The 19,555-nt window shown below is 37.5% G+C and overlaps 1 protein-coding gene across 1 annotated transcript in view; it reads right to left on the bottom strand.

Annotated features, from left to right (window-relative positions):
• The window catches only part of LOC125835379 (2-isopropylmalate synthase A-like), a 115,042-nt gene that overhangs the window by 85,032 nt on the left and 10,455 nt on the right, over positions 1–19,555 (bottom strand). The window lies entirely within an intron of this gene.

The following is a 19,555-nucleotide window of genomic DNA, read 5'->3' as shown; positions in this document are numbered from 1 at the left end:
GACTTCTGAAACTGTTTGCATAACTTGTGAATGTATATGAGATTGAACTTAAAAGAGGGAATATAAAGCACATTTTCTAAAATAAGATGTGAATTTTTTTTTCACAGAACCAGAATAAGTTACTCTGACTTTGTAAGAATTTGGAAAGTGACTATTATAGGTTTAGTAAGAGGTGCAATGCTAATAAATAAACTTTTATCATAAGTAATATGCTCTGAAGCTCCACTATCTAGTATTCAAGAATATTTATCAATTTTAAGTACACAGACATGCGATTTAAGCTTGGCCATACCAGAAGATATCATATTGACAAATGAATCTCCTTGATCCTTTTGATTCATCTTCTGCAACAGTCCTAATAGTTGAGCAACATTCTCTGAAGAGAGACTTTTCACACTTGCAACATCTGAATTTCCTTGTTGTGAAGCTTCCCCTGTATTGAAAACATTTCCAGCAATAGGTCCCTTTTGATACTTCTTAGGTTTAGTAAACTTGAAGTCAGCAGGAAAACCATGGATCTTGTAACATTGGTCAATGGTATGCCTTATTTTCTTACACTAATTACACACCAAAGAAGATTCCTTAGAATAGTTTCCTTGATTAAACTTATATTCATTATTTCTCCTTTCCCCTCAATTACTGACTAGAAATGATGCTGAATCTCCTGAATAAGCAGGAGCAAAATGGATCTCTCTTTGTTTTTCATCCTGAATTATAAGAGAGTAGGCGCCTGTCCAATAGTGGAAAGAGGTGCATATAACAAGATGTTGCTTCTAACACCTAAGAAAGTGTGATTCAAACCCATTAAAAACTGAAACAACCTTTCAACTTGATGAACCTTAAATCATTTTTCCTTTGCACCACATGTACAATTACAAGAACAAGCAGAGAAAGTGCTTAAAACATCTAATTCATCCCACAAACTTTTCATTTTAGTAAAATAGGCAGAAATACTAAAATTTCCCTGAACAACAACAATAATATCCTTTTGAATTGAAATAACTTAGCACTATTTGCCTGCCAAAATTTATCCTCTTGATCTGACCACAAAACTCTTGCACTTTGAGAGCATAAAACGGATTCAACAATTTCTTTTGAAAGAGAATTTAGTAACCAAGATAAGACCATATCATTGCATCTTATCTAAGCCTTTTTCATTTTCAGGTCTGTATCAACTGGAACATCTAGGGATCCATCAATAAATCCTAGTTTGTTCTTTGCTGAGAGAGCAATAATAATAGCCTTTCTCCAGCCACCATAGTTTCTACCGTCAAAATCAGTAGAAACAAGGTTCATTCCTGGAACATCCAAAAGGTGAATATAGAAAGCATGTGAAACATCTGTTGATTTGTTAACAACAGATCCTTCAGAACTTTCAGTGATTAGAGTTAGAGGTTGATTTTGAACATTCTGAGCATCAATCATCTTTCAGAAAGCTAAAGAAAAGAAGTGAAGACTCAAGAGTTGGAAAGCAGAAGAAAGGATCAGCAGTGCTCTAATACCATGAGAAAATTAAGGCTTATGATGTATAAAATTTCCTAATAAATTCTTCACTGTACAATGACAATATTTATACAAGAATGAAAAGCATCTTTTTGTAACTAACTATACAACTGTCTATTCCTAATTGAATGAAGACTAACAAAATAAAAAAAGAAAATAAAAATAAAGATGTTGTGTTATATCATCAATGGCCACACTTGTACACCAATGGGGCCAAATCCATTTGTTCCAAAATTATTTTATATCAATCGGCCCAAATCCTTTATATCCTTATTTGATATAATCGTCATGAAAACATCAACAATTTAATTCACCTTGTTTCTCTCAGCCATTGACTTGAATCTCCAAAAGAGGTCCTCAAGTTGTTTTCCCATAAAATTATATCCAAGCTATGACAAAATGAAATGAGTGTAGATGCACATTCATATATAATTATATCATAATTTAATTTGTCCAAGCACTTTGATTTTAAATGCATGATGGCCACTGCACAAAATATTTACCATGTTATCAAATTTATAAATTGTTTGAAATAATAGTATTAGTGTATGATTTGTCTGAAGTTTTGAAGTACTCCCTTCATTTTATTTTCATTTTATGTCATAATATTTGACCGGAAATAAAACTTAAGAGAGAAGCATATCTTGAATGTATTGAAAATATACTTGTAATTTGTGATCTTAAGAGTATTTTTATGATTATAACAGGGCATCAAAGGTAAAATGAAAAATTAAAAAGTAAAAAATCTCTAATATAGAAGTAATAATAATTCTCTCTCTGAAATAAACAGAAAAAAAGTCAATTGCATAGAATAAAATGGAAGGAGCATATAATATCAAAATAAAAGTTTATAAAGTAGTATATCTAGAAGGTCAAAACTCAAAAGCCTTAAATATAGTGAAATGGATTTCTCTTTCGACTGTTTTTTATGTTCAATTGATTCATTCACCTTTAAAATAGTAAAAATGTATTCAAAACTTCTTTTAAAGTCCAATATATGCAAGTACATTGTAACAACCTCCCTCACCATTATAGGCAAACTATTAGTGATTGAGACAATTTTTGGAGTAGTGAGTTAAAAAAATTTAGGCTAGGCTAGGCTTGGACGAAATCCAACTGAGGTAAGATCTATGGAAATTCGGGGAAAGGATTGGGGTAGATGTCTAGGTAAAGTCTAAATTCCTTGTTTCTAAGACGTCAAGGAGTTCGTAGGACTTTTCAAAAGGGAATTCAGGTGAATAGAACTCCCAAATCAAACTTGACATGAAGGGGTTAGTTTAGAACGTTAAGGTTTGAAGGTGTGTTGCGAAATAGGCTAATTTTTGAGGATTTCCTAGCCTCTATCCCCGTGAATACTACCATAGCGGGCAACACACCTCTATAGAAATGGAATTAAGTCCCGCTATAGTGGAAGATCTCGCTACAACGTTGCCGCTATAGTGGGATTAGGCAGCTATGGTGGGGTTAGTCGCAGTTAATGTAGAAAATCTTCCAAAATCGCTCATTATTTGACAATTATGTTTTGGAGAAGAGCATAGAAGACCTTGGCCAAATTTCACCCATTTTCCATCATTATCATCGGTAAAGGTTAGTAATCACTCCTCTAGCTTGATAATTCGATTCTTAGGTATTATAACATGTGGTCATTACTTTTGGGGAGGGTTAGGGTTGGTTTAATGGTGTAAAAACCTTGACTTGGGTAGAATTATCATGAAATTGGCCCTGGGATTGGGATTAGGATACAATCCAGGTGTTTTTAGGCCATTTGGGGTTGTTCATGTGGTTATATTGATTGTTCTAGACCAAGAACAAGCTTTTATCATAACAAGGGAAAATCTTAGGTTCAATAGAGCATTCATGTCTTGATTTAGGTAGGTGATAATTTTTTTTATTCCTATTTATGTTATATGTGCTTGCTAACTGCTTTGTTAGTATTACCTGTATAATGTATGGCTAGAGAAATGGAAGAAGTACAAACTGAAATGTTATATTGTTCTCAATCACATGCCATAAATGTGTTTACTTGGTTGTGCAAGTGTGTCACGATTCAGACCGCTGTGATTGGCACCTATACTAACCCTCCGGTGGGAGAACCACTACTACAACCCAACTAAGCAACTTAAAGAAACTAAAGCATTTAAAGATACGGAAGAAGGTTTAAATGATGAATTACTATGGAGTTCCCATAAACTCCGAAAGTTAAAATAAACAACCAAACATAACTATTGCGGAAATTCAACCCCTAGAACCTTAAAGTCATTGTACCAAAACTCTACTAATCAGCAAGTCTAAGAAAAATGGGGTACATCCCCGAAACTAAACATACGAATAAGTCTAATGATGTAGTCTAAGTTCGAAAAAAATTGACTAAACAAATAGAGGATCCATGGCAGTCTGAAAGAACTGGCTCACCAGAAAATCCGGTCTCGATCCCCTAACTGAGGTCTATCAGTAGCTGCCTGAATATGCCCTGTACTCAACAAAGAATGAGCAAGTGCAGTATCAGTACCGAAACCACAGTGTACTGGTAGGATCACACGGCTACTCCAGTAAATGAAATACAAGCAAGTAATTACCACACAGTAAACACACATATACCGAATGCATAATTCAATTATAATTTAGAAGCAGCATACCATTTCCCAATATCAATGATAGGTAGATACGAATGTATTAATCGCAAGTGGTCCTCTCATGGAACCCACACCCAAACTGTTAGTGTGTCGGAACGTGACACCCGATCAAATATACATGTGTCGGAACGTGACACCTGATCTAATATATGTGTCGGAATGTGACACCTTATCCAGTCAACACAACCACAGTCACAATCACACCCATAATGAACAGTGCTCATAGTCATACAATCAAGTAATAGGTTCATGACATGCAATGATTCATACATAATCATTTCATTAGATTCAATTCACATTTCCCTATTCACATACATGCATACATACAATAAAGCAATTAACCGGCATATATCACACAAGCAGGAAATCGAACCATCACCTACCTCGAAATCAAGTCTGATTACTCCTAAGATACTTGAGCCTTCCCTTTACAGAGTCTTTCAGCTTATTCTTGGTCTAAAATAAGTAATTAACGCAAGGATCAATAAACAAGGCCTAATTTACTCGGATAATAATCAAACTGTCAATTCAAGGACAAACCCAAGATCCTAATACTCAACTAGGGATTTTCCCACAGTTAAATTCAAGACAAAACCCTCCCCCAACGATAATTACCCAAGATTTTAAGTTATAAGAATCAAAATATGGATTAGGGGAGTAATAATCTTACCTTTAGCACTAGAAATCATGGGACTCTGTCAAGAAACTACCCTGGGTCGTCTCTAACCTCTCAAGAACTAAGTTTTGCAGAAAATAATGAAATTGGGGTTTTTCCCCGACTTAAGTTGCGACTGTCCCGCCACGTCATGCCTCATCCCGCTCCGGTGGCTTGCACGGAGACAGAACCTCGCCATTTTGAGTTCCAAGCTCCCATTTCGCAACACACCTACAACCCTTGATGTTCTAAAACTACTCTTTCACGCCAAGATCAGTTTCAGGAGTTCTACTCGCCCGAATTTTATTCCGTAAAGCCGTACATGCTCCGTAACGTCTTGGTTATCCACTTATGTGATCAAATTCATCATTACATCCCCCATTCATTACCAGATTTCCCTAGACCTCACCTGGCTCATATTTCGTCCAAGTCTGGCCTAGGCTAGAAATTTCTAAGTCAAGACTCAAAAGTTTTCTGGCCCAAAAATCTTTCCTCATTAACTTTTCCATAACGACGGGAACATGTTGTTACAATAGATACCAATTTACTCATCACTCGTCCCTGATTGATAAACTAGGAAAACCTAACTAAGGCAAGAGTGGAGTAGTACCTGAATCGTTGAATAACTGTTGATACTCGTCTCACATGTCCTTCTCGATTTCCCAAGTAGCTTCCTCAACCGGACGATGCTTCTATTGAAATTTCACAGACTTTATCCCCTTGGTCCTCAGCTTCTGAACATCACGATCAAGAATTGCAATTGGTTCTTCCTCTTACTGAAGGTCTTTTTCTAACAAAACTGAGTTTCACTTGCGGACAATTTTGGCACTTTACCACAAACTCAACTATGTCTTTCTTCATGCCAGGCCACCAATAAAGTCATTTCAAATCTCGGTACATCTTGGTCACACCCGAATGAATGGAATACCGCAAACCATGGGGTTCTGTCAACATCTTCTGAGTCAAGTCATCCACTCGGGGAACACAAATCCTTCCCTTAAAACTGAGCACACCACCCGTGTCAAGAGTCACATCTTATGCTTTGCCATACGCTGTCTTCTTTCAGAGCTCATTCAAACTCTCATATTTAAATTGCTTGGCCTTGATCTCCTCAATGAATGTGGGACTAACCTCAAAGCTGGCTAACACCGCACCTTTTTTTTAGATGCCCAACTGCATGAACTTAGACTCCAAGGTTGAATCTTCTTGGCCAAAAGTCGCTTGGATACACCCAAGCAAGCTAGACTACCCATACTCATCGCCTTCCGGCTTAATGCGTCTGCAACCACGTTAACCTTACCCAGATGATACAGGATGGTAACATCATAAATTTGAGTAACTCCATCCACCTTCGCTGTCTCAGATTCTGGTCCTTCTGAGTGAATTTATGTTGTAGACTACAATGGTTAGTAAACACCTCACACTTGACACCATAAAGGTAATGCCGCCAGATCTTAAGAGCAAACACTACCGATGCCGACTCCAAGTCATGCGTCGGGTAATTTCTCTCATGTACATTCAGCTGCCGTGATGCATAAGCTATGAAATTATTATATTGCATCAACACAATACCCAAACCCGAATGTGAAGCATCACAATAAACAATGAAATATTTACCTTCCACCAGCAGTGCTAGAATATGTGTTGTGGTCAGAAGGGTTTTGAGCTTTTGGAAGCTCTCCTCACACTTGTCGGTCCACTCGAAAGGCACCTCCTTTTTGGTTAGCCTTGTCAGATGTTTGGCGATAAAAGCAATATTTTTCACAAATCGTCGATAGTAGTAGGTGAGCCCTACAAAACTCTTAACTTCAGTTACAAAGCTAGGTCGCAATTCTTGACTGCTTCGATCTTTTGGGGATCTACCATTACCCCTTCTCTTAAACCACATGCCCTAAAAAGGCAACCGAAGTCAACCAGAACTCACACTTGGAAAATATGGCATACAAGGTTTGTTTCCCAAGGACCCCCAAAACAATGAGAAGATGGTCGGCATGCTCTTCCTTACTCTTCGAATAAACCAAAATGTCATCAATAAAAAACGATAACAAAATAATCTAGGAATGGTTTGAACACACCATTAATTAAACTCATGAGGGCGGCAGGCGCATTGGTCAACCCAAACGACATCACTAAGAACTCATAATGCCCATAACGTGTCTTGAATGCCGTTTTTGGTATATCCTCGGGCCTAATCTTTAACTGATGGTAACTAAACCTTAGATCAATTATAGAGAAGACTAATGCACCCTCCAACTGGTCAAAGAGATCATCTATCCGAGGCAACACATGCTTCTTTCAAATGGTGACCTTATTCAACTGTCGATAGTCTATACACATCCTCATACTACCATCCTTGTTTTTAACAAACAAAATCGGAGCACCCCACGGGGAAGCACTAGGGTAGATGAAACCTTTATCAAGAAGCTCTTGCATTTAAGCTTTAAGCTCTCTCAACTCTGCCGGAGCCATGCGATAAGGAGGAATTGAGATGGGGCGAGTGCCCGGCTCCAAGTCAATACAGAAATCTATATCCCTCTTCGGAGGCATATCATGCAAATCAGTAGGAAACACTTTCTTGAACTCAGACACTACCGAAATAGACTCAATAGAGGGAGACTCAGCATCAACATCCCGAATATATGCTAAATATGCCATACACCCCTGCCCCACCAGTTTCCTAGCCCGAACAAAAGATATGACCTTAGCTATCTTAGGCTTTTACACCTCTTCCCACTCTAACCTTTCCCTACCCGGATCTCTAGAGTTATAGACTTAGCATTACAATTAAGCACAATATAATAGTGGGACAACCAAGTCATGCTTAAGATTATATCAAAGTCAGTCATATCCAGAATAACCAAATCAACCCAAGTCTGAAAACCCATAAACAGTACAGAACAAGAACGATAGACATGAGTGACTATGACAGACTCTCCAACTGGGTAGAAACATGGATGGGGGAATCAAGCACATCACAAACCGCATTATATCCCAAGGCAAACTGAACAGACAATACCTGGAACTCGGGGTTCAATCCCTTGACGAATAGACAAATCCTCTCATTCTCTATAGTCACCAACTGTGTAGCATGTCTGGACAAGGAATGAAACTTAGCCTCATAAGCAGCTACAATCATACCACCCTGCTTTAAGGCCATGAATTCATCCTTCTTGTGATCCCTCAAAGTCTGGGGCACATACTTCTCCAGGAACAAAGCATGGAACTGCGTCTAAGTAAGTGAGGGTAAGACTGGCGATCTACATTCCACCTAGGCCCTCCACCACTGCTTAGCCTCACATTGAAGCTGGAAGGTCACGAACTCTACCTCATGCACAATGCCTAACTTGTGAAGCCTCTCATAGCAATCCAGAATGAACTCATAGGCATCCTCACTCTCAGAACCATGTAACACAGGCGACTTCAATTTCAGGAACTTAGTCAACATCTCATGCTTAGTACCAGTCATCACAAGACCTAATAGAGGACGAAAAAAGTCATTCATACCTAATGCTCCATCCACCTTGGGAACAGTAGCATAAATGGGGAGGTTGACTAGAGCTTGAGCCGCCTACACTGTGGGAAGTATTCTAGGGCCGACCAACCCCAACAGTAAAGTCATGATCTGGTGAGCTATCATTGGGTCTAGGGGAGGAAGACATATAGTCTCATCATGTACATCCTCCTCTGGTCCAACATCCTTTTTTATCTCCACATTCTCTTCTACCTCTTCTTGGGGTACATGAGGGGCATCTTCCCTGGGAACATTCTCAACTGGGGCTTCACCCCTGGCGGGGTGCTACCCTTTCTCAGACAGAAGAGTGAAAGAGATTAGATACCAATTCGGATCACCAGATACTAATTGGAATCAAGTCATAGCGCGAAAGGAGAAGAAGACAGAGATATTTCCTAAAGTCATGTAGCCTCTCGAAGAAAAGTACAGACGTCTCTGTACCGTTCTGCAAGACTCTACTAGACTCATTTTGGTACAATAAGATCAACGAACCTAGGGTTCTGATATCAACTTTGTCACGACCAAGACCGCTGTGATTGGCACCCAAACTAACCCTCCCGTGCGAGAACCACTACTACAACCCAACTAAGCAACTTAAAGAAACTAAAGCATTTAAAGATACGAAAACAAGTTTAAATGACGAATTACTATCGAGTTCCCATAAACTCCGAAGGTTTAAATAAACAACCAAACATAACTATTGTGGAAATTCAACCCCAAGAACCTGATAGTCATTGTACCAAAACTCTACTAATCAGCAAGTCTAAGAAAAAGGGGGTACAACCCCCAAACTAAACATACGAATAAGTCTAACTATTTTTTCTGAGTCCGAAAAGAATGGACTAAACAAATAGAGGATTTATGGCAACCTGAAAGAATTGTTCACCCTCAAATCTGGTCTCGGTCAATGATCCCCTAACAGAGGTCTATTAGTAGCCGCCTGAAGATACCATGTACTCAACAAAGAACGAGCAAGTGCAATATCAGTATACAAACCACACTGTACTGGTAGCATCATGCGGCTACTCCAGTAAGCGAAATATAAGCAAGTAATTACCACACAGTAAACATACATATACCGAATGAATAATTCAATTATAATTTAAAATCAACATACCATTTACAAATATCAATGATAGGTAGATACGAATATATTAATCACAAGTGGTCCTCTCATGGAATCCACACCCAAACTGTTAGTGTGTCGGAATGTGACACCCAATCCAATATACATGTGTCGGAACGTGACACCTGGTCCAATATGTGTGTCCGAATGTGACACCCGATCCAATATATGTGTCGAAACGTGACACCCGATCCAGTCAGCACAACCACGATCACAATCACACCCATAATGAACAGTGCTCATGGTCATACAATCAAGTAATTGGTTCATGACGTGTAATGGTTCACACATAATCATTTCATTAGATTCGATTCACATTTCCCTATTCACAAACATGCGTGCATACAATGAAGCAATTAACCTGCATATAACACACAAATAGGAAATAGAACCATCACCTACCTCGAAACCAAGCTTGATTATTCCTAAGATACTTGAGCCTTCCATTTTCGGAATCTTTCAGCTTGTCTTGGTCTAAAACAAGTAGTTAACGCAAGGATCAATAAACAAGGCCTAATTTACCCGGATAATAATCAAACTATCAATCCAAGGCCAAACCCAAGATCATAATACTCTACTAGGGCTTTTCCCACCATTAACTTAGCGAAAACCCTACTCCAACAATAGTTACCTAAGATTCTAAGTTCTAAGAATCGAAATATGGATTAGGGGATTAATAATATTACCTTTAGCGCTAGAAACCGTGGGACACTGTAAAGAAACTACCCAGGTCATCTCTTAGCTCTCAAGAATGAAGTTTTGTAGAAAATAATGAAATTGGGGTTTTCCCTCGACTTAAGTCGCAACTGGCCCGCCACGGTAGGCCCTATCCCGCTACAACAGCCCCGCCCTGATAGGATTAATCTTGCTCCCGTGGCTTGCACGGAGACAGAACCTCAGAATTTGAGTTCCAAGCTCCCATTTCGTAACACACCTTCAACCCTTGACATTCTAAAACTACCCTTTCACGCCAAGATGAGTTTTGGGAGTTCTACTCGTCCGAATTCGATTCCATAAAGTTGTATAGGCTCCTCAACGTCTTGGATATCCACTCATATGATCAAATTTATAATTACATCCCCATTCATTACCAGATTTCCGTAGACCTCACTTGACTCAGATTTCATCCAAGTCTGGTTTAGTCTAGAAATTTTCAAGTCGCTACTCAAAAGTTTTCTGGCCCAAATTATTTCCCCATTGGCTTTTCCATAATGACGGGAACATGTTGTTACAATGTGTGGTTTATATTCATTGTGATTGTTGGTTGGCTTGGATACCACGTCTGGCACATACTAATGGTTGTCTCGGGTACCACGCCTGGTACATAATAACGGTTGGCTCTAGTACCATGCATGGTACATGATATATCTTTATTGGCTCATGTACTACGCTTGATACATATTCAGTTGGCTCAAATACCATGCTTGATACGAGATATCTATATGGTTGGCTCGGGTATATATCACGTTTGTACATATTACAAACGGGTGGCTTAGGTATCACGTTAGTACAAATTACTAACGGGTGGCTTGGGCACCACACCTTTTATATTGATTGTTTGTGTGTGAGTGTCGTGAGTGAACTGGATTGGCTTGTTGTGGAACACTTGATCATGTTTGTTACATATGTTATATGTTTTACAAAGTTGTAGTTACTTGTTCATATTTTGTATAACTAGTGAGTTGGCCGATGATCCTACCAGTTCACTGTGGATTTTGTGTATTGATACTGCACTTGCTCTTTCTTTGTTGAGTACATAACATATTCCAGTGGCTCCTTTGCGACCACAGTTGTGACTCTAGCGTTTTCTAAATTCAAGGGTGAGCTGCTTCTTTCGGGCTGCTATGGATTCCTCTGTTTTCTCTGGTCCCTTTTCCGAACTTTGACTCTTTTTGTTTTGGGGTTGCATCCTCGTATTCTAAATTAAGAATGCATGTTTTGGTACACGACTTTCAGCTTTTAGGGGGTTACTTCTGTGAAAGTTTGGTGATAATGACTTTTATTTATGAAACTTGTTTGAAGGTTTTGAAAATTATTTCCTTTTTAGTGTTGGTTGTATTGCTTGTTAGTAGATAGTTGGTTCTCCCACAGTGGTTTAGTGTGGGTACCTCTCACAGAGGGTTGAGTCTGAACATACACATTGTAACATAGTATAGCCTTTACTTGTGACTCTTACATGATATTAGTTTTATAAAGTATAAAAAAATAATCAAATCGAAGCAACATATTCAGTGTAATCTCGTAAGTGGAGTTTGGGGAGGATAGAGTATACACATATCTTATCCTTATCTCGTAGAGATAGAGAAGTTATTTCCGATAGATCATCAACTTAAGTAAAGCATTTCAAAGCAACTTGAAAAAGAGACTATAGAAATAAAAACAGTAACAACAAATAAAGCGAAATGAAGAGCAGTACACAAGAGAGAACACTAATGACAATGCAATAATTGAAGTGTACCGGAATCAATAAAAAATTGAAACCAATATTGATACGATTTCGAAAATTGTAATTTTGATATATGAAATCGAATAACTGAAAAAATTATCTGAGATAATTTTTTATAAAATAATCGATTGAACTGAACCATTAACATTTTCAAGAGCATTAGGAATATGCCATTCGAACAAACCAAGAAAAATTCAACCATACCTGAGTTTTCCCAATCTAATACCATCATGTTCACTAGGACGAATTAACCCAACATCAGGAGATATAAACTAGTATGTACCTTTGTTCTTTAATACGCCATCCTAAATTAAGTACATAAAATAACAAAAAAGAAGAATGAATTTTATTTAGTCGAGAACATAATGATATTTAAAAGGTAGAAATTTTGCAGTAATATCTAGTAGATTAACAGAATGACCATCTTAAATAACGACAAAACATTGTGTTCAACGATAACAATATCAATTAAAAACACAGAATTCAGTTGTTTGGCTGATAAATAGTTATGCATAAAATGTAAAATAAAAATTAGTATTATAGAGATTTTTATAGAGAAATTAGTAATATTTAGTTATCCATATATTATGTACCTTTATGTTCTATACTTAATAAAATTGAGATGAAGATAAATTTGAGGAAAAGATAAAAGGTAATTTTCTCTTTTATTATTTAAAACTCCCTGCATGTATAGATTTTTTTGCTTAAAAATTATAATATTAGTGCTACAATTAAACGTTTCTTTTTATAAGTGTTTGTCTTGATATTTTTTAGTTTCTATAGCAAAAATACTATGAAAGAGAACATAAAAAAAAGAAGGCATCATTAGTTATTACTAGGGGTGTCAAAAATGAGCTCAACTATAAGTAACCCGTCCAGAATTTTAAGGGTTGAGCTCAAGATACAATCTCAAGTTCTCAACCCATTTAAGTCTTACCTCATTTTAAGAGAATCCTCAATTGAGCCTAATTTAATCTTCAATTTCAACCCATTTTAACACTCTTTATTTGCATTGATATAATGTATTTCCTATATTGGAGCGTGTGTTAGCAACAAATTTTCTTAAGCGCTGAAAATTAACTGCAAGCAAAATAAATAAAAGAAAATGTGATTTTTATTGATGAATCTTGTGAGTACAATTCTGTTGTTCTGTTGATTCTTCTCTCCAAAGCTTCTCTGTGATTCGAGGGCCTTCAGTAGTGTATTTCTCAAATGTAGGATGATGTAGACCTCCTTGAGATGTATTTGATCTCCGGGAACGTTGGGAAGCACTTCGTTGTTGTAAGTCGATCTCCGGGAAGAACTCCGTTGACCATTCCTTCGAAAAGCTATATAGATGGTGTTGTAGCTTTCTCCAATTGCAGAATGCTTGTTGAAGAGTTTTTCTTCCCTCTTAGAATATCATGTTCACCCCCTATTTATAGTTGTAAGGGGTGGACAAGGTTGCTTATGATTGGCCAAATGATGTCATTTTGACTCTTGGCAGATTGTAATTGGTTCTTGCATTTGACTAGGACTACCACCTCATTTGGACACACGGCGTCACCTCGTTGGTCTTAGATGCCTAGTCACTATGACACATGGCATGGGTTTGAGCTTCAAGGTAAAATGGACCTTGGACTTGAATCTAATAAAAATGGACTGATTTATTTGTAAAGCCCAAATTAATCATCCAACCCAAATAAACATGGATTTAATCCAAATTTCATATGAATTAAATCCAATAAAATTTGTATGTCTACAGTTGCCTCCTACTTCAAGCCTTGTTGAAGTGTAGGGTTTGCCGACACTTGATTGCGAGACTTGAAGTATTACAAATCCAAAAATATCACTCTTAAGGCATTTGCTTGACTTCGTTTCTTGTGATGAAATAAGTTGCATGGTACGGACATGTGCAATCCCATTTCGATGTGCTCCTAAGGACTTGTTATTTCAATCCACTCGAGGAACGATATGAAGGATTCTCTCGAGAGAGATAAGCAAATCAATGTGACAAAGTTGTATGAATTTTAAATTCAAAAAACTTTCACCATAGACTTGAATACGAATTTGGACACCAATACTTAGACTGTCACACAATAAGTCCCCAAAGTTGAATTTCAAATAAAAGATCATAACTTGATTTGCTTCTTTTTTGCAAACCTTCAACTTGGAAACAATTGGTAATTTAATAATCACACTAAGTTTTCTTTCCTTTGCTTGATTTTGTAAGAATCATTCTTGAAATCTCAAGACTTATTGCTTTCCTTTTGAGTACTAGCAACTTCCATTTAGATGGGTAAGAATTGATATGATTTGCTTCTTCCAATTTTACCAAAGCTTTCCTTGTACAAGAAATAAATATTGTTCAAAGGAACTTCTATATGATTGATCAAAGAATCATTGGAAAAAAATAATTATCCTAACCAAATCAAGGTGTAACTCCAAATTTGGTGTGTTCTTTTCTCAATTTCATGCAGTCCCGCCAAAATGTTCTTTTCATGGTGTAAAAGAATTCAAACGATTATCGACTTGATTCTGGAAAAACTAGACTTATAGTACTACGACATTTCCAAAAATCAACATCAAAAACCTTTTGTATTGACGGAAATTGATTCTTTGAAGTTGGTCTCCAAATCTGGAAGTTCTCCTCACAGTTATGCGCAATCTCGCCAAACGTCCCGTTCTCGGTGTAAGAGCATTCAAAGGATGAGCGACTTGATTCTAGAGAAACTAGACTTGTAGTACTACGACATATCCAAACATCAACATCAAAAACCTTTCGTATTGACGGGAATTGATTTTTGAAGTTGGTCATCAAATCTGGAAGTTTTCCTCACAGTTATGCGCAATCTCGCCAAAATGTCCTTTTCTCGGTGTAAGAGCATTCAAACGACAATCGGTTTCATTCTGGAGAAACTAGACTTTTAGTACTACGACAGATCCAAAAATCAACATGAAAAACCTCTCACATTGATGGGCATTGATTTTTGAAATCAGTCTCCAAATATGGAAGTTCTCCTCACAGTTATGCGCAATCTCGCTAAAATGCCCTTTCCTTGGTGTAGGACCATTCAAACGACGATCAGCTTGCTTCTGGAGAAACAAGATCTTTATTACTACAACATATCCAAAAATCAACATAAAAACCTTTCGTGTTGACAGGAATTGATTTTTGAAGTTTGTTTCCAAATCTGGAAGTTCTCCTCACGGTTATGTGCAATCTCGCCAAAACGTCCTTTTCTTGATGTGGGAGCTTTCAAACGACAATTGGATTGATTCTGGAGAAACTAAACTTTTAGTACTACGACATATCCAATAATAAACATCAAAACCATCTCACATTGACGGGGCATTGATTTTTGAAGTTGGTCTCTAAATCTGGAAGTTCTCCTCATAGTTATGCGGAATCTCGCTAAAACGCCCTTTTCTTGGTGTAGGAGCATTTCAAACGACGAGAGGCTTTATTCTGGAGAAACTAGACTTTTAGTACTATGTAATATCCAAAATCAATGTCAAAAACCTTCCATATTGACGGGAATTGTTTTTTGAAATTGGTTTACAAATTTTGCCGTTTTCCTCACAGATTTGTGTCTTTTAGATTTTCTTGTTTCTCTTTCTTGCCGGTAATGGTTGTGGTTGCATATTTATTTATGCATTGACATGTTTCTTAAACATGGGATATTGACGTTCAAGATCCAATTTGGCTGCAATTGAAAGCTTCATGTTATTGGCAACACCATGTCGAACAAGATTGTTGTGGTGCTGCTCATGTTTATCATGACATATTGAATACTCATGTACTTACTACGTAAATTATCGGAAGTAGATCAACCAAGAAAAATTAAAAACTTTGTGCAGTTGGCACCGATGGCTCCAATATTTTTTTCTTTTCATGTTTCCAAAAGAGCCTAAACACCTAGAAGATGCACGAGTTTTTCACACGATCGACATGGAACCATTCGTCTCATCCTTGCAGTATTGACAGAAAACTTACTCGAGGCATTCACTTTTCTTGAAGCCTTGGTAGAGACAACTTTCCATCTCCATCTTCATCCCCCTATTCGGCTCCACAAGAGAAACATTTGGAGCGTTTTCATTTCATTTCTGGCGAGAAAGCAGATGGCGTGAGCATGGTGAAAAAAACACTTGGTGTAGCCCCTCAAACAACAACGAACTAGATTACGGATAATCTTATGTTTCAAGCTTCAGTGTGGATTGATATCTTCCTTTCAGTTTGTAGAAAATTTTAGACCATTCTTATGACTTCTTCAGAAGTAAATGGAGCTCTCATTCCTCACAACTTGCGATTCTGACTTTGCACACCTTTGCACGTATATTTATTTTCAAATGTAGGGGCAATGAAATTGCAAGACACTTGATCCAGCAGAAATATAACTCAATGTAGATCGATGTTGAACCATTTGATGTATCACTTCCTAAAGGAGCTTGGAGCGGTCAGACCCCCTCTTTGGCAACACTAGAGGTAGTCCTTCAAACTTCAACGAGTAAGTAGTTGGTGGCCTTCATCGTTGCCTAGTGAAAAAAAAGTTGAGCGTAAACATTCCATTCTTGGCGATCAAGCACGTGGTGCATCTTATCCCTGAGTCTTGGCAATAAAGAGGGTAAGAGTGACCACATCCCATCTGGCTTGGAGAGTGATTAATCCTAGCGCCTACGTACCTTGGTGAAGAGGATCAAGTCATATCGTAGTTCAAGATGATGAGTTTAATTTTTTGGGCAGTACATAGTTTATACTCTTGCGGGCTAGGAGTAACATGCAGCTTATGCTCATACCTTAAGGAGCATTATAACTTGCAGTTTAGGCTCGCACATCGAGGAGCATTTCAACTTGCAATTTAGGCTCATACGTGGAGGAGCATTTCAACTTGCAGTTTAGGCTCGTACGTCAAGGAGCATTTCCACTTGTAGTTTAGGCTCATATGTCAAGGAGTATTTGAACTTGCAGTTTAGGCTCGTACATCGAGGTGCATCTTTTAGTTTAGGCTCGTACATCGAGGTGCGTCTTTTAGTTTAGGCTCGTACATCGAGGAGCGTTTCAACTTGTAGTTTAGGCTTGTACATCAAAAAGTATTCCAACTTGTAGTTTAGGCTCTTACATCGAGGAGCATTTCAACTATCAAGGAGTTAACCTTTGTTGAAATTGAAGAATCCGCTGAATTCTTAGATTCACCAAAGTTGAAGGCAAAGTGAGAAAGTTAGATGCAATGTTGCCCTCAAGGATTGCACTTTTGAGTGTCATTTGAGACTTGCTCTTTCTTGCCATCTCCAAGGAGATGAAATATTTAGATCCATTCAAGGCACTTGTCTTGAACTTGTGTCGAGTGATTGGATCAACATCACTAAAATCAACAAATGTGGAAATAGTAGAGTCTTTGCATGAAACGTCATTGATCTTCTTGAAGGCCATTACAAAGTTGAACTTGTTGTTTTTTGATTTGTAGGAGGGAGTGATGAAGAGCAAAATTGGTCACTGAGCGTGCCAAATTTGTTCACAACAAATTTTCTTAAGCGCTGAAAATTAACTGCAAGCAAAATAAATAAAAGAAAATGTGATTTTTATTGATGAATCTTGTGAGTACAATTATGTTCTTCTCTTGATTCTTCTCTCCTAAACTTCTTCGTGATTCGAGGGCCTTCAATAGCGTATTTCTCGAATGTAGGATGATGTAGACTTCCTTGAGATGTATTTGATCTCTGGGAACATCGGGAAGCACTTCGTCGTTGCAAGTCGATCTCCGAGAAGAACTTCGTTGACCACTCCTTTAAAGAGCTATGTAGCTGGTGTTGTAGCTTTCTCCAATTGTAGAATGCTTGTTGAAGAATTTTTCTTCCCCCTTAGAATATCATGTTCATCTCCTATTTATAGTTGTAGGGGGTGGACAAGGTTGCTTATGATTGGCCAAAGGATGTCATTTTGACACTTGGCGAATTGTAACTGGTTCTTGCATTTGACTAGGACTACCACTTCATTTGGACACATGGCATCACCTCGTTGGTATTAGATGCCTAGTCACTATGACACATGGCATGGGTTTGAGCTTCAAGATAAAATGGACCTTGGACTTGAATTTAATAAAAAAGGATTGATTTATTTGTAAAGCCCAAATTAATAGACGAGAGGGAGTTGTTTGGATGATAAGCACCCCTCACTTCCAACCCGAAGGTTGCGAGTTCGAGTCACCAAGGGAGCAAAAAGGGGTGGGAGCTCCTTGGGAGGGTAAAAAAAAAAGCCCAAATTAATCATCCAACCCAAATAAACATGGATTTAATCCAAATTTCGTATGAATTAAATCTAATAAAATTTGTGTGTCTACAATGTGACACATACTTTATTCCATCATTTCTACAACATATATACATCTCACTAATAAATTTTTATTCTCAAGTAATCTATAACCTGCTTCAGCGCCAGGCTACTACCATAATATAGATGTTTATAAAAAAAAGACGGTTCTTACTCAAGCCTCGTTAGGCTTCTATATAGGCTTCTACCCTAACTGCAATTGTGGAGGCAACATGCAAATATCATATTTTTCTTTAACTCAATCAAGTAACAATATATTATGACTAATCTCAAGTGTCACATAGATCAATCAAAAGTATCTAGTTCATCAAAGTGCAATAATCAAGAACACTGTAAATCCATAGATTTATCACGCACAATAACAATTGGAACTCATGGGAACCGCCCATATTTTACAAACTCACCGAATATGACTTCGACATCAATAACACTCACCGGCAATGACATCAGCATCAATAACACTCATTGGCAATGACCTCGGTTCCAATAACACTCACTGGCAATGACTTCGGTACCAATAACACTCTTGTCGACAATGACCTCGGCAACAATAACACTCGTCGGTAATAACCCCAGCATCAATAACACTCGTCGGCAATAACCTCGACATCAATAAACATCACAAGTCTCATCACGGCTCAAAAATCAATAAAAGTAAGCAATTTCACACCATAAGGAAGAGACAATCACCTAAGCAAATCAAGTCCACAATAATGTCATCAAAACATTTCATCAATAATCACATCAGGGTTCATAACAAGACAAATTCACAAAGTATTATGATCAACACATTGCCTTTTCATTTAACCCCTTTTATTCATTAAGATTTATCAAGTGGAACAATGAACCCATCACCTCATTCTCATTACGATCGAACACACACAATGTAGGGAAATACACGATTTTACTAGATTTATAAGGTTTAGGAGATCACTTGCCTTAATTCAATCGACTAGTCAAACCAACACTTGAGTCTTACCCATCTTACCCTTCCGAACAACGTCCAAAACCATACAATCTAATTCAATCAAGTATCCATAATAAGATTTCGAAAATAATAATATAATACCTAATTCAAACACTTTGAAAAAACGGGTCAACACAAACCAAAAACCAAATTCTAAAATTGATATTTAAATCCAAAAACATTTACTTGAAAACATTACCCAAGGCATTTGGAATTCATTGGTGAAAATCATTTCGAAAAAGGACTAAAAATGAGTCCATAATCACCATTTCACTAAATTCTTGGATTCTTGAAGAAAATCTCAATTAATCATTTCAAACCTTGATTTGAACACTTAAATTCATAAATAATAATGGGTAAATGAAGATTTAAGATTAGGAATCGTCACCCAAATAGTTCTTCTCAAA

This window comes from Solanum verrucosum, unplaced genomic scaffold, assembly GCF_900185275.1.
Source record: "Solanum verrucosum unplaced genomic scaffold, falcon-dt-bn FXZP01000127.1, whole genome shotgun sequence".
NCBI classification, from domain to species: Eukaryota; Viridiplantae; Streptophyta; class Magnoliopsida; order Solanales; family Solanaceae; genus Solanum; species Solanum verrucosum.
Note: the sequence above shows the minus strand (reverse complement) of the source record. Positions and strands in the feature narration are given on the sequence as shown.